The sequence below is a fragment of the Corvus kubaryi genome, unplaced genomic scaffold (assembly GCF_017639235.1).
Source record: "Corvus kubaryi isolate FWS band 111438036 unplaced genomic scaffold, C.kubaryi_AGA036_p1.0 37260, whole genome shotgun sequence".
In the NCBI taxonomy this organism is placed as follows: Eukaryota; Metazoa; Chordata; class Aves; order Passeriformes; family Corvidae; genus Corvus; species Corvus kubaryi.
The window spans coordinates 1,183,618-1,199,018 of NW_024581077.1; positions in this window are offsets into that span (position 1 = coordinate 1,183,618).

Consider the following 15,401-nt stretch of genomic DNA (forward strand, 5'->3'; position numbering starts at 1 on the left):
TTCAAGATCCACACAGTATCAGTTCGTCACTTAAAATTATTTTCATCACATTTGCTGATTGCAAAAATCCGAGTAGTTTAATAGAATGAGTTTTAATGAGCTTACCTCAATTTGGCATAGACATGTCTGTGGACAACATTTCTGCGTCTATATTTTTCATGAAATCATGAAGAAATGTGGGGTTTTTTTAGCCACCTGTTAAAATTTCTTTAATTAAAATTGTACAAGCTGTTTTGCATTAAAATCACAAAGGATAGGAAAAAGTAATGAAGACATCCAAAAGCTCTGTTAAAATATGCACACTAAACTTTGCCTGGTGCTAGTGGTCACAACTTTGTTATTATGTATGCAAATAGCATTCGATCAATGCATAATGAGGTATTTTTGTGATCAGTTACTTAGTCATAGTTAATTGTTTTGGTCTGTTGCACAGTGCCGTGCACAATGAATTAAACTTTACTGTAAGAAAAGCCAGTGTAGGCCAAATTACAATGTTGCCCTCTCTCCACAGACACATTTTTCAGCTAATAAAATACAGTCACATTAAAGGAAGGAAAATTATAGAACAAAAATGATGGAAGAAATTTCCTCTTCCTTCCTACTTATCACAGATTTTTCTTCAACAGGTCAAATTGATTAGAGGTTAAGATATATTGCTTTTGCATTGGCATCAAAAAATCTGGAAGGTTTACCTTCAGAGCCTGCCAGAGCCCATTTTTATATTCTCCATAATCTCTCCTTCATTGGGCCATATATAAAAAAGTTAATTCATTACAAGCTCTCAGGTTAGAAACTCCCAACTTTCTCCCATATGATGCTTAACATGTTTGGGAAGAATGTTTGAACCATCTGCATTGGTGCTTCATTACTGAGTTTCAGGTTCTTCCTTATTTTTTTCTTTGTTGTGTAACCTACAAAATACCTCCAAACAGGACAAGAATTGGTCCTCAGGTACCCCAAGCCTTACCATTTGCAACAGTGGTCTTGTTGTAATTTCCTTCTCCTGAGTACCTTCTCTTATCTCCGTTTCTTATCTGGTCCAATCTTTGTTTCCCCATGCTTTTGGAAGGGGCTTTTAAGTTTGTAGAGCACTTGAAGAAATAGTTTGCAGCTATGACAGTTTGAATGAGATTCATCTAAACAACCATGTACTCCTGCTGTGGAAACATCTGCATCCAATGCAGTCACTTGAGCTACACTTGCACTTCTTACGAATAAACACCTTTGGGGTTTATAAGCCAAGAATATATGTTTTGGAATCAATTAAATTTGCAATTAACTTTGGTATTTAGTAGTACAGACATTCACTTGAAAGGAACTAGGAGTTTCAGGGTCAGCAAGTGCAGTTTCCACTATCACAGGAGGTGACTCTTATCCTCGGCTTTTTTATCCTGGATTTCTATAGGTGTTATTACCCTTCAGTATCCATCAGATTTAGCTCTGTGGCCTGAGTCCTAATGACTGCCTAGGATGCCTTATTTCATAATGTACAGGCTGAGTCAGAGCACCTTAAGTTAGATGTGACCCTGGATTTACTCTGCAACATCTTCTTTCCATATTCCACCTACTTAGTCTAAGAAGTAACAATATTTTAGCAGAGCCTTGGTTTCAAGCTGTTGTCCAACATGGCAACATTTTACAGTTATCTCAAAAATTCTCTGTGCCAGACTATTTTCTTTTTTAAAGCTACATTTTTCATATAATTAAAGTAAAAGAATAAAATTACCTAAACCTCTGAGCGTTTCCTGTATAAGACTGGACTTCTCACCTAAGGTTCTGAGATCCTCAGTGGGATTGAGTGTAAGACACATTAAGAAAGTTCAGACAAAGTTACTGTCTGGAGGAATCATTTCTGACCCTCGCTAGTAGGTGAAGCAAGAGAATCCACCACTCCTAACTTTAGAGGCTAAAATGATTTAGGATTGTGCTTTCATGTCTTTCTGAATTCATCAAGAGATTGTCTCTCCAGGAAATAGGAAATTCCCTAGGATAGCTGGATCTTTGTGGCTGATGAGACCTCTAAAAATGCATAACATCTTCCACTGACTAAGAGATGAGGTCCTAAATTAGGCAATTCTGTTCAGCACCTGAACTGAGGCAGCATAAAATCTGGTAAAGGATGCAAACATCATAAATAAAGTTATTTAATTTTTAATTCAGCAAATTCAGGCCTGACATATGGAGTTACAAGGGAAGTCTTACTTCCCTTTAGAAGGTACACTTATTTCTGGAATGTTAAGTACCATATTTTTCAGAAGGCTCCCCCTTCATTATTGCTCCCTGATTACGTTAATTTATAATTATAATAATGCAATTTTCCTATTAACAGCTCTTTTGATAATAACATCCGTACCAGATGCTGCTTTATCTTCTTCCTGCTTTGTGGAGCTTTCCACAAAGGTGCTCTAGCACCTTCTATGGATTGCAGATACATTCTTCTGTAACCTGAATGTTAAGCAGGAAACCTTTAAAAACTGTTCTTCTCACTAGAATTAACATCAATTCCACAAACAATTCTTTCCAGTTCAGTCAAACTGATACTTCTTAAATGCATTAAGTTTTCCTTTTAAGGCTCTTTTGCAAGATTCTCTCCTTGTTATTCAGCATCACAGTAAGGCTGATACTCTTCACACACAGAATGACTTGTCAGGATGCCTTTCTCCTGTGAGGTTTATTTTCTCCCGGAATGCTGTTCTTTCAATTTTGTCTAAACCAAACCTAGGCTGCATTAATAACTTCTGCCTCAAAAGGAAACAAGTGAGATCTTCCAGAAGCACTTCTCAAAACAGAAACAACTTAATCTTTGGGGTTTTTTTCCTTTTCTCATAATTCCTACTGGGACAGAGGGGAAGAGCATGTTTACAATGTATCCAAAAATAGACTATAGTCTGATTTTCAGTGTAAATATTTTACCATGATGAAGAAAGTAGCAGCCTCTACTATTCAGAAAGCCAGGAGTCCTTATTTTACACCCTGGCTTGCCAGTAACTTTCAAGTGATTTATTTCATCATCAATTACATGTCCTTCATCACTTTTCCCACTCTCATGTTATTTTTCTGGGCTTCCTAGCTGCCAGTGTAACACAAATAAAGCTATGTGACCAGAGTGTAAGTACCTTCATTTCAATACAGGTCATTCAGAAATGTTGTACTTTACTCCAATTGCAATTGTGGGGATGTAAATTCCTCATGCAATCAAACATTCAAGAGGTGGCTTCATTCTCTGGAGGAGTTTGAAGCTGTTGTTTTGTTTCTCATTAGCAGCAGACAGATTGCATTTATTTTAGAGGCTGAATTTCTGCCATTCCATTACTCTACATCTCTCCCTGGATCTGGCTCCAGAAATCTTAGTAAGGTCCAAGTACCTGCTGTTGTGTTTATAGATACTAACAGAATCTGGAGTATACACAGTGATAAACACCAGGTGAAAATTAAACCAAATCACATATCCTTAAGGATTCTTCATTATAAAATGTAATATCTTTTTAGCTAAATTAACCACATAAAGCACACTCCTTCAGCTCAATTTTATTTCAGAGAGGAATTGTGAAAAGATTGGTTTGCTAGCATGTGGATATCAAACCAGCTTTGAATTGTAATGAACAAAAAGTAAAGCAGCCTCACTGAGAAAAAGCACACTGCAGAGCCAGGGCTTTAGATGAACAGTACATGATTTTGGAAAGTTAGCAGTCTTCCCTCCTTGCTGGAATCAGGCTAGAAAGTTGTTACTGCAACTTGCACTGCCAGCTACTGGCATGTTGCACCCTGGAAAGCACGTTTTCCCATTTCATAGAGCCTGCTGTGAGAATTCCCTGTTCCTTTTGTACTATTAAGCAATGCTCTGTTGCTCTTGGTCATGGCAAAGTGATTTCTAGGAGAAAAGGAAGGAAAATCTGTAATTACATGTGTCCACTGTGTAATTTCACAGTATTTTTCCTTACCTCAGTATAACAGCTAGAGACCAAGTGATAAATCACAGTGGACTCAGATGTTAAGAAATGTGTGGTGCCATTGAAACCCTAGAAACATGATGTCAGTGAGTGATGTCAGCTCATTTTGCCCAATCTTTTTTTTTTTAAACCTCTCAATGGGGATTTTCATGGGGGCAGAACAGTCAGGACATCCAAATTAAGTGTTCATTTGAGTCTTTCATTTTGAAATTACTGCCTTGGCTTGCCTTTATTATTTGAGGTTATCATGTATTGCAGTAAAAGGTAGTTTTCAGAGTCCCTATCAAAAGAAAAAATCCCTTCAGTTTTGTTGACAGGAAATATTTCAAAACAGAAGGAAAAGAGTCCTGGATTTTTGTTTTTTTTTTTTTCCTTGGAGAACTTTCAAATGTGTTCCAGTCCAGAAGAAAGCCAAGTATCAAAATCCTAAAATTCTTTGGAAAGTCCAACAGGCATTGTCTGAAATTGCTATGCTGCTACTCAGGTCTGCATTCCCTCAGCCAGCACAGCCTCAGCATCTAGAAATAGTCTCTGGGTCTAAGACATCTGGTATTAGCTATGCCATTGATTTCCTTGGTGAGTGAGACTAGTCATTTGCTCTCGCTCTATTTCACTGTCCTTATCTACAGAAGGGGAATAAATGATACTGACCTTCTTTGTTAAGTGTTTTGAAAAGTTTTGAAGAGAAGGGCATGGCATTCATCTGCTCTCAGCCTCTCCAGAGATTTTGCAGCACAAGTGGAATGCATTCAAAGGGCCTCAGTCAGGAGCAAGGTTTGCCAAAGCAGAGCAAGCTGTCTGGAAAACAGAAACTGAAGGGAATAATAAGAGCACATCAAAAAATAGTAGATGATCCTAAGTAGAAAAGACTTCAAGATGTCCACAGAAATTTTAAGTTTCAGAGAAGGTTTTCAAAGGCGTCCTAGGAAATCTACTTACATTTAGAAAGGTGAATATCGTAAGAAAAGTGAAACAGAAAAGCTAAGTACCTGAAAGACCTATACCAGGATAAGACTGTTACAGCCTGGAACTCTTTCTCTGGCATTCAGGGTGAAAAGCTTTAACCCAAACAACACCCAGTCCTTTCTGCTGAAAAGGAAGCTGCTAGTCTCTTCTAACTGCATTTCATACAGGCTGTGCCAGCTGAGGGACTGTATATCAATCCTCTTACAAGGACCGTCAAATTGTCCTGCATGCTAAAGGTTTCTCCTTGCCCAGGTGAGAATACTAATGAGCATCTGAAAATTCCTAATGATAAAAGCAATAGCAATAATAGCAACAGCAGTAGCAGTAGTAACCTTGAGCCCAGTGAGAGGCAAATTAAATATTATGAATGAAGTATTATTTTCATGACATAATAAAAAAAAAAAAGAGTTCTCCACAGCAGATATACTCCCTATACCTCTGTCTAACTATAGATATGCATGAACTATCTCATTCTGTAGAAAAAATAAATACCCTGGCACCCTTAAGCAATAAAGAGGGTTTACTGCTGGTTCTTGTAATACAGGCACTAGGAAGGTCCCACCAAAATTGTTAGAAAACATGCTAAAACCAAATCAGAACTTCCTTACGCCACCAATCACAGAATTAAATGTGAAACTCACTGCCACAGGATGCTATGGAAATAAGAGGTAATAAAGAGGGTTTAAAAAGTACAGGGATCTTCTTGAAGGATGAGTCCAGCAGGGACTAGTAAATAGGATGGTCCAGAAGTAGCCTTCAGCTCAGAGAGGCAGCAAATCTCCAAAAAATTTCATTCTCCATTTTAAAGTAATTTCTTAATAATCCATTATGGTCTGATTCATATCAGGCTATTTGCGTGTTGAATCTGATCCAGTACCTGAGCTGTCGCTCAAACTTAACGTGAATATAAGTTTGGGCTATTTTTTTATTTTAGACCTCATGAAGCAGTATGATCAACAACAAAAGAGAAAAGCTGACTGAAAAAGGCCCAGGAGTTGCCCACGGTAGACACTGGCACAGTGTGTTATGTTGTGCAGTACCTATGAATAGCTTCTTATTTTTAGAGTCACAGTAAGGTGCAGTAAAGTGCAGTGCCATCTCCGAAATTTAATGAACCCAGCATTCCAGGAAATGAAAGTAAAAAGGTAGAACTTAAAAATGTACCTTGAAAGACGGCTCAGGCAATTAATCTTTTCTATTAGGGAAATCACCTTTGTTCTTAGGTTACTAAAGATACATCCGCAATATCATGCTACGTAACATATTGTCTTAAAGAGTGACACATATCCTCAAATAGCTACAGGGAGTTGATATTTAATCTTTTGGGGAAAAAAAGAGTAACTCTGAGGGAACACAATTGGTTTTGCCTGGAGGTTAAGGGAACAAGGCAGAGTTCTTCAAGTGTGTGATCTCTGGATGAGGAAGGTTATGGATCTCTTTTTTTTTTTTTTTTGGACAGGGGGCGGGTTCTCTACTACTTTATGGTGCTCCTGCTTGGCAGAAACTCTGCTTAAATTTCACAACTGCTCTCTGGCCTTCCTTTTGTCCCTTCCTTGCACATCTTTCTTACCCCGCCTTGGAGGAGGTTGGGCAACAGTAATGTCCCTTCATTTAAAGTTAGGGCTCATGAACTTAGCTTACTCAAGTCTTAGCATCAACTACAAGCTGACCCAGGTGCTAATGTCACCCAGTGCCCAGTCACCAGCTCCTGGGTGTGTGCACCTGGCTGTACTGTATATTTACATGGGTTTCCTAGCTTCGTTACTCTCTTCGAGTAAATTTGCAGTGCTTCCATGCAACTACAGGCATAGGGATGACAATCTGGTCCCAGTGCTGAAGAATATCTGGGTTTGAACATTTGAACCCCATGGAGGTCTACAAAGAACAGGGAAGAGCTTTTGGTTAGTTGGGTTGGTTTTCTGCCTGCTCCTTTAGGAGGAGGTACCTTAGCCTTCCTCAGGCCAAGGGAATTTCACACCAATATATGTCAGGTTTTAGTGTGCTGTAGGATAGGCATTAGTCCTTCTGTTAGTCGGACTCACTCCCTCAAATGACATAGTTTGCTCATTTTCATCCTCATCCCCACTCCCCTTCAGTCCTGAAGGAGACAAGATCAGCAATAAAATAAACCAGCTTTAATAAGCAAGATTCATGGTCAGATTGTTACCTGCAAAACTGCAAACGTTACAATCAATAGAATGTAACCACAATCTTCAAGTAAATTTAACAGTTGAATGTTTTTCCACTTGCTTAGTTTTTATTAGATTTTATTACCTTTGAATTCCTAAGTTTTTATTATGAATCCATTATGCAACTGCAGAAGTATTCTGCATTCAGGCTTCCACAGCCTTCTGAACATTTGTCTTAGCACTGGACTCAATTACATCAGCTGGGCTTGTTTTATTTTTTTTAAGGCAAATGAGGTATTGAATCATGTGAACAGAATAAACTGTCTTATGGTGGGGTTTTTTGGTTGTTGTTTTTTTTGTTGTTGTTGTTGTTGTTTTTTAAATTTTGTTTTGGTTTTTTGTTTGGTTTTTTTTTTGTTGTTGTTTTTTGTTTTGGGATTTTTTTTGATGATTTGGTTTTTCTTGCTTGTGGTTGTTTTTTGTTTGTTTTTTTTTACCGATCCCTATAGGTAGAGTTAAAAAAAGTAACATGTTGAGTACATGTAAGAAGACATTCCACTCTTTCAATGCTCAGACTATGTTCATAAAGCATTCTATGCCTTTATAATATTTTACGTTTTTTCAATTAAAATTACTGTTCCGCTATTTTGCTAAGCAAGTGTGGAGTGCATGCATTTTCTATCAACAGCGCAGAGACAGATTTAGTAACACGAGTTTGTCTATAGACTTCTCCATCCTACACACTAACTCTTCATTTTAAAGCCTTTAGCATTACAGGTGATTTATGCCAACCTCATGATTGCAGAAACCTAGAGTTGAAAGGATGGACAAGACCATCAGTAATCCATCAATTACTAAGGAATTGATTCACATCATTTGCAATTATCTAACCATAGGCTATTTAACTCTAGCTTTTCATCAGCAAGTCTGCCTTTTTGGTCTGTGTCCTCTCCAGCTCAATTTCTGGCTTGTCATGCAAGCTTCCAAGTCAGATCCCAGCTGCCACACAAGAAGCAATAAGTCACCTGAATTCCAAGGCTGATGCTAAATCAATAAGAGCAGTAAACCAGTCCTTGGAAATTATTTTCCTGGAAAGGGACATTTCTCCCCTGTCACCGCCTCTTTCGTGCAGTAACAGTTTCACAGATGAACACCAGAGATGCCCACTGAGGTCAATCATTCTCCTGTGGGAAGATGTCCTAATATAAAAAGAACAATTAATTAACCTACCCTTTCTTTATTCTATTAAGTACAACTGAAAAAAAATTCAATTTTCTTCAGCATTAAAAAAAAAAATAACTGTTTTAAAGCTTGTCTAAACTTGCAGCTTGGCTTAAAGATGTCTGTCACCAGAAGGACAGTGTCTGTGCCTTTTTCACCTCTTAAATTCAGCCAAAGAAGCACAAAACCACTCAGAATTGTCCATGAATGATAAACAATTGTGAAAGCCTTGTAGGTCAGAGAGATTTGAGTGCATTTGGAAGCACTTCCCTGAACTGAACTTCCACAGAATTCTCCTTGGAAAGAATGACAGGTTAGTGGGCTAATTTCTTTTTTAAAAAAAGTGGAAAGTTGAAATTCTTGTACATGCTTACAAATCAGGTGTGAGAAACTGTTAGTTGGAGAGATCCTGCAACCAGAAAGCTAAAAGTTACCTGCAAGTATTATTTCCACCAATTGAACAACCCCTGACTATCCACATCATCTTAGAGCAAGTGGAATATGCTATTGCTTTAGTGTAGTCTCACTGCTATCAAGGAAACAAAGTCAATCACACTCATTCTTTACTCAGAGATGTAAGATAGGGGTGATTTCTGCACAGCGATTGGGGTACCTCGAAGCTCCTTTCAAGGTGCTGTATTTCAACCACTTGTCAGTTACAGTCAGGAGTATCGAGTCCTTAAAGTTTCAGAGATCAAGGGTATTGCCTGAACCAAAGCCATGTGTTCAGTGAACTCTTAAAGAAAGCTTTCTTTGCTCAAAGTTAAAAAGGAGATGAAATGCATTACTCAAGGTCATTCTGAAGCAAAAGGTTGTTGCTAAAGAGAGAGACCATGACTCATGGCCATAAGACCACACTCTCTCCTTGGGTCACAGGTTTCCCAGTGCTATCAAGTGAGGGACCTCTGCACTACATGCTGCAAAACATTCCTGCTGTGGATACTCCTGTGATTATAAAACTGTTTTGTTATATTCACACAGTAAATCTCCCTCCATATAGGAAAAGATAGTATGTTGTTTGGTAAACACAATTCTGCTGCTAACATCGAGGTTGTTGGGGTTTTTTGACTCACCTGTCTCTACCTTCAAACCTCCTCAAGTGACAACAGCAAAGACACTCTTGGAACACAATGCTCTATTCAGGGACTTCAGTCTTTTCAGCTCAGCAAAGAGAAGGTGGTGAGCAGCTAAACTCTCTTAGACTCTACATGGAGAAGTGTGGCAATAGGGACCTCTTCAGCTTAGCAGGAAGAGATACAATACTCCACTACTTAAAAGGTGTAAAGTAAACAAATTTAGACTTAGAAATAAGGTCCAGAAAGTTATTTCCGATGCTATTTAACTGGAGAAAAACTCCTTGTATGCTAGGGACTTTCCTAACCAAAAATGGATGCTATTTTAATACGTACAATAGTATTTCAGACAGATAAACTATTTAAAGATAAGTCAAAGATAAACTACATGCATGCCATAAAAAATGCTAAGTTTCTACAAAATATAAAATTTATACAAAATATTACATTTGAAGTGTCTCATTTTAAAATCTAGGAACTACTGGAAATAATAAGGATTTACATCAAGAGATAGTGGCCTAAGGAGGAATGGTGATAATGCATCTACTTTGGGGGCCAAACAAATTCAGCAGAACACTTGGATGGTGCCTTATTACAAATCCATGAGGAAGAATTTAAAGCTGTCTCTAGGATTTGACTGATGTGAGAATCCATTGCACTGTGAAAAAATCTGAGATTGTGTGGGCCTGGTGCTGCCCACACTCTGGCTGTGCCTGCTGTGGTGGTAAAAAGCAGCATAACCAGACAAGATCCCTGCAAGGGGCTCTCTGAGGTGATTGTCTGGCCATGCCATGCTTGTACTTACATGGCATCTTCCACCTGGGTATTGGCATGCTGGGCTGAGCAGGCAGCTGTCTTCTCTGATATATCTCCTGCCCTGACCAAAAAAAATTCATATTCCTGGCCAAGAAACAGTGATTTTACTCTTATTGATGCTCCTGCTTGGATACAAAGAGGTTCTGCACCAGCTTCTCAAATCAGAATTCAGGAGCATCCCTCCTGCTCCTCTGCTTTCACTTTCACTGTATGATGTTTTGGCCAACCCAGTGCAGTTCATCCCTTCTCTGCCCAGAGCTCTTTATACCTCTCACATCTGCACAAGGACAGAGAGCTTCAACAGAATCTGAGACAGATCTTAACACTTGTATTATGTTGTTCTTATCCCTGCTAAGAGGGTGCACCCAAGGAGTTACACTCCCTTCATCTGCCTGTGTCACTCCTATGGCACCCCAGGGCTTTCAGAAAGAGAATGACATGTAAATCAAACAGTTGCCATTGATAACAAGTAAAATCTAATCTAACCAAATCTGGCCTAATCTAGTGTAACTGCTATTATATATTAATGTGTGGTTTAATAAATGCAGTTATATCTATAACATTATAGTTCTATACTACTCTATACTGTGTTGCAATATAATTACAGATCCATTGCACCAGGAAGTCTTTTGATTTGAGAGGGAAAAAAGAGATTGGAGTTGAATAAATTATAGATTAGAAGGGAAATAACAAATGGACTGCAATGGCTCAGAGAGCATGGGAATTTGAATTTTTATAAGGATTTATTATGTTTACTCTATCTGCATTAGTAAAAACTGCAACTGCCTGAGCAAAACTTTTTTAGGCTGACATAGCACACAGCATTTATTTTTCTCTTTTTCCTAAAGAAAGGAGAGGCTTTTTTATGAATTAGTGTACTGCAATACTAAGTTTTATATTATCTATAAACTAAGGTAGTAAAAAAAGTCACATCATTTTAACCTTGGAATCCAAAAAGGAATGTGGTGGATGTGTAAAAATTTAATGCTCTCCAGTGTCTGGTTAAGTGGTCAGTGCTGATGAGTGGGAGTTTTAATTTGTCTCACAGCAGTATATTTTCTTGTCATTTTCTTCCCAAGGGTTCTCTGAAGTTTGGGCTGCATTTCCAAAGCAACTAGGCCAAGAAACCAGTCTGCTGGTGAGGAGATGAGGAGATCCTTACTGAAGCTTTTCTGGTAATTTGAGGGTCAGCTAAATATTAAGCTCTTCTCCCATATCAGAGGTGTTTTCATTGTGCTGTGTGTCTTGCAACCAAGTTGTTTCAGTCTAAAGAAAAAAAAAAAGGCATTTATGCATGGTAGTTGGAATGTGCTACATTTCTCCCTCACATCCCAGACCTGGAGTTGTTCAGGTGCATATGGTACCTGTCTAAATAAAGCTGGTGTCATGAGTTGCAGTTGTATGATAAGCGTATAAGGTGATAATGCCCTTACTCTACAAAGACTTATGGCTTTTACAGTATCTCACTTGGCAGCTGTATTGTAGAAAAACAAAATATAAATAATTCATCACTAAACTACGCTAAAATACATTTTGATGCAAGCTCCCGCTTCAGCCAGTGACAGTTCTGGATGAAAAGCTGAACTGGTCTGAACAAACCCCAAAATTTCCCTTCTTTTTATCTTCTTGTCTTAGATCAAAGCAAATGAAAAGCAAACACAGGCTCTCTGGTTGAATGGAGTAAACAAGGCAGTTTCATAAGCATGGGTTTTCAAAAAAGTTATGCAGATATTTTACTCTTTTAACTGTTTACTAATATGTAAATCCAAGTCAAATGTAACTGAATGGGTTGGTTTGGATATTGAGGTATTTGCTATTTTTCAAAAATGTCTATTCTCCTCTGAGTTCCTCCCTGTGCTTGTGTAAAATATTGTCTTTTCTTCTCTCTGACAATCCTGACAACAAAAGATGATGCCGTAAAAGTCTATGGACTACATGTTTGTGTGGTTGTGTGTAGTGCTTGCAAATCCTATGGGATAAGAGCTGCCATATAAATGTAAAGATAAATCACAGTCTTCTTTGAACTGATGACCCTTTGTTGCTGTCTTTTTTGACAGGATAAGCAGCATGAATAGCAATTCTCAGAATAAAATGCCACAATAAATCCTGTTCCTTGCTAATTTTTCAAAATCTAGTCTATCTTCACGTATTTAAGGACTTAGTGTTGAGTATTTTCTTCAAAGTGAAAAATAAATAAAAGGCAAAGTTTAGGCTAGAATAAAATTTCAAAGCAGCTCTAAACTTGTGGATTTGATTTGTAGTTTCAGAAATGAAATATGTACCTCTGACTGTAGCTCTTGCTGAAAGGCAAGAAAATTGTGCTACTTTTTATCTTTTTATTTCTTAGACCTACCATTTTTCTCTCTTTTTCTTTTTTTCTTCCCTGCTGGATGTTTTCCATAAGCCAGAAGTCCATTACCCACAGAAAAGGCTCTGCTGATTTCTTTGAAACTTTGTGCACTCTCAAACATTGCATTAAATACTGTGTATTGTCAGTGTCTGGGCTTAAATTTCTAACCCAATGCTCTACCAGAGATACGTAAGCCAGGTCTTGCTTGTCTATGAAATGTCATAGCATTTTATCAAAATACTAAATAAATTTTCACATCTAACAGCTATGTATGCAAAGAATCTCTGTTACCATGCTGCTTTCTTTAAGAAAGAGATACAAATTAGTAGTTCCTATAAGTTTACTGATCCTTGCTTTTAAACTTGTCTTTTCACCAACAAAAATAACATTTACATTACAATTGTCTGAACTTGAAACATGCATTATTTGGAATTTTGGACACCATCATACCTCAGAGATGTCAGTGCAACGTTAAAGCAACTGCAATGAACTGGCTCTGATAATGCCTGCAACAGCAATCTTAGGGTTTTTCAAATTCAGAAGTCTTGTTAAGGTCATGTTGAAAAGGAAGGTGCCTCTAATCTGCTCAGGAGTTGGTCAAATTGTTGCAAAAAGTGGCACTGTTTTTATTATAGTCTGTGAGCTGATTCACTATATTTCCTTCTGACTGCCTCTTTTTTGGCCCATGGTTTACTGGACCTGAACCAACGACTCCCACTGGTTGAGAACACAGAGAGTGCCCTAAACTCATTAGTGGCATGGAAATTTGCCATCCCCATTGTGTACCACTAGCTTGGCAAGCTGATATGATGACACAGGCTATTCCCAGCATAATCCATCTAGTTGTCTTTCTCCAAAGGGAAACATCACTTTTATTAGAGGCCAAAAGTGATAGATGACACTGGGATTACGGGACCTTCTGTCTTCATTGCCAGAAAAAACCTAAGCAGTGCCATGAGTTAAAGTGTTTCTCAGGTAAGTGATTGTCACCATGGCTATGCATAAATGTCAATATCCACTTTTAGCTTTTGACCTTTTCATTCAAACTTCTAACTCTAATAACAAAAATCCTGAGCATTTAGAAGGGAATGTGACTCCTATTGAAGAACAAATATTATTGCATAGGACAATTAATATCTAAGGACTCATGATTCATCAAAGAACTGGGTTTTGTGTCCTTTGACACTCTGTTCTGAAGAAGGAAATGCAGTGAATAGAATATGTATTTATTGCAGCTTGGTGAAGAGAATGAGAAGTCAGGCTGGCCCAAAAGAAAATTTAATAGTGAATCAGAAATGCCGTATTTTAGAGGAAACAGTATTGTTTCAGGGGCGTTTTGCATGTTGCACCTCTTCATCCAGTAATGTTAAGGAAAGCTCAGGAAAACTTTGCTAAAAGCAGAGGGATTAACTCAAAAGTCATTGCATCATCTGAAAGAGATTGAATTATCTTGTGAAGCAGATGATATTATTGCCTTTTAAAATGTAAAATTCTGGCATTGACGTAAGAACACACGGAACTGGTCTTGTCTCTCTGTCACCAGGCAGGAGATGGACTGTGCAACTCAAAGGACCAAGTCCATAACAATGTACCATGTCCCAGATTCCATTAATTCTGCAGCTTACATTTGCAGCTTTTTGCACATTATAACCACTCCTCCTTCCATAAGTGGCATCTATCTTGTTTTCGGTGTCTCAGCTAGATGAGAATTACTTCCTGTTCCTATGAGTTTCCTTAAGAAGAAAGAGAAGGCAAAAGGAATATTATTTTTAAAATTCTTTCTGTGAACTTTCTTGCCAGTGTGGCTTTTGAGCATTTATTTCAATTGAATTATTCTTGGAAGCCATGAACAGAAGCCATCTCACCACAATGCTGATGTCTGAATCTGAGCCAGCCTGTGCCCAGGGTGGGCACCTTCAGGGAGCATGTCAACTCATCTGTCAATTTTAGACATTGACTATAGCATAAGACTACTCACGTCCTAATATATTCATTTCCTTCTTTGGGTTCTGAAGAGAATTTTTTGGGTTCTGAAAAGAACCCAAGATATACAGAAAGTGTGTGTGTGTGCATCTGATTTGAAAAAAAGTCCTGTGCTGTGAACACATCAAAGTATAATGGTTCTTGGGTTGAGGATGATATGACAGAATGTGTTGTCTAAACAGTTTATATCCTTTGGTTGCTTTTTTCTTTTTTTTTCCCTTCTCTTCCTTTTTTAAAAATATTATTTCTGTAATTTAAACAAGAATCTCATTTTCCCACAGAAATTTTCACATTTTTGTGAGACTCAAAATTAAAATATTTTAACCAGTAACTAAAAGAAAATCAAACTGTTTCATCAGAGGTTTTTTTCTCACCTGTATTTCTGTTTCTTACAGGTCCATACTAACTATAGCCGCTACATGGCATTACCAGTTCTTTCTTAAGGGCAGAAGAGAAGACAACATTGAAGTCTTCCCTGAAAAGGCAATGGAAACTCATCTCTAAGAATTTGTTCCCTAAGCATTTTGTTCAAGGTAACTCAAACTGCTGAAACAAGTTCTAAGAGTTAATTTTGGATTTTACAGTTGGTGAACATGTAAAGCAGCTCTGAGAATGCAAAGATCCGTTGATCTTTGCATTCCTACTGTGTTCAGATATCCTACAGGCACTCATACAGAAAGATCAGCACTGGTTTTTAATTGTACGTCAGTTTCACATGATGTGTCTGAATCCTGTGTCTTGTATAAACAGAGATCTTGATTGATTTCCCCGCTGTGCTCCTTACTGTTGCTGTACACTAAGAGAAGAGTTTCATCTGCCTCAGCAAAACTCCTGTTCTGTTTAATGTGGTATGGGGGCACTCAAAACACAACTGGGAGCTTTGAAAGTTTTGTGCTGAGGCTGCCACCACCTG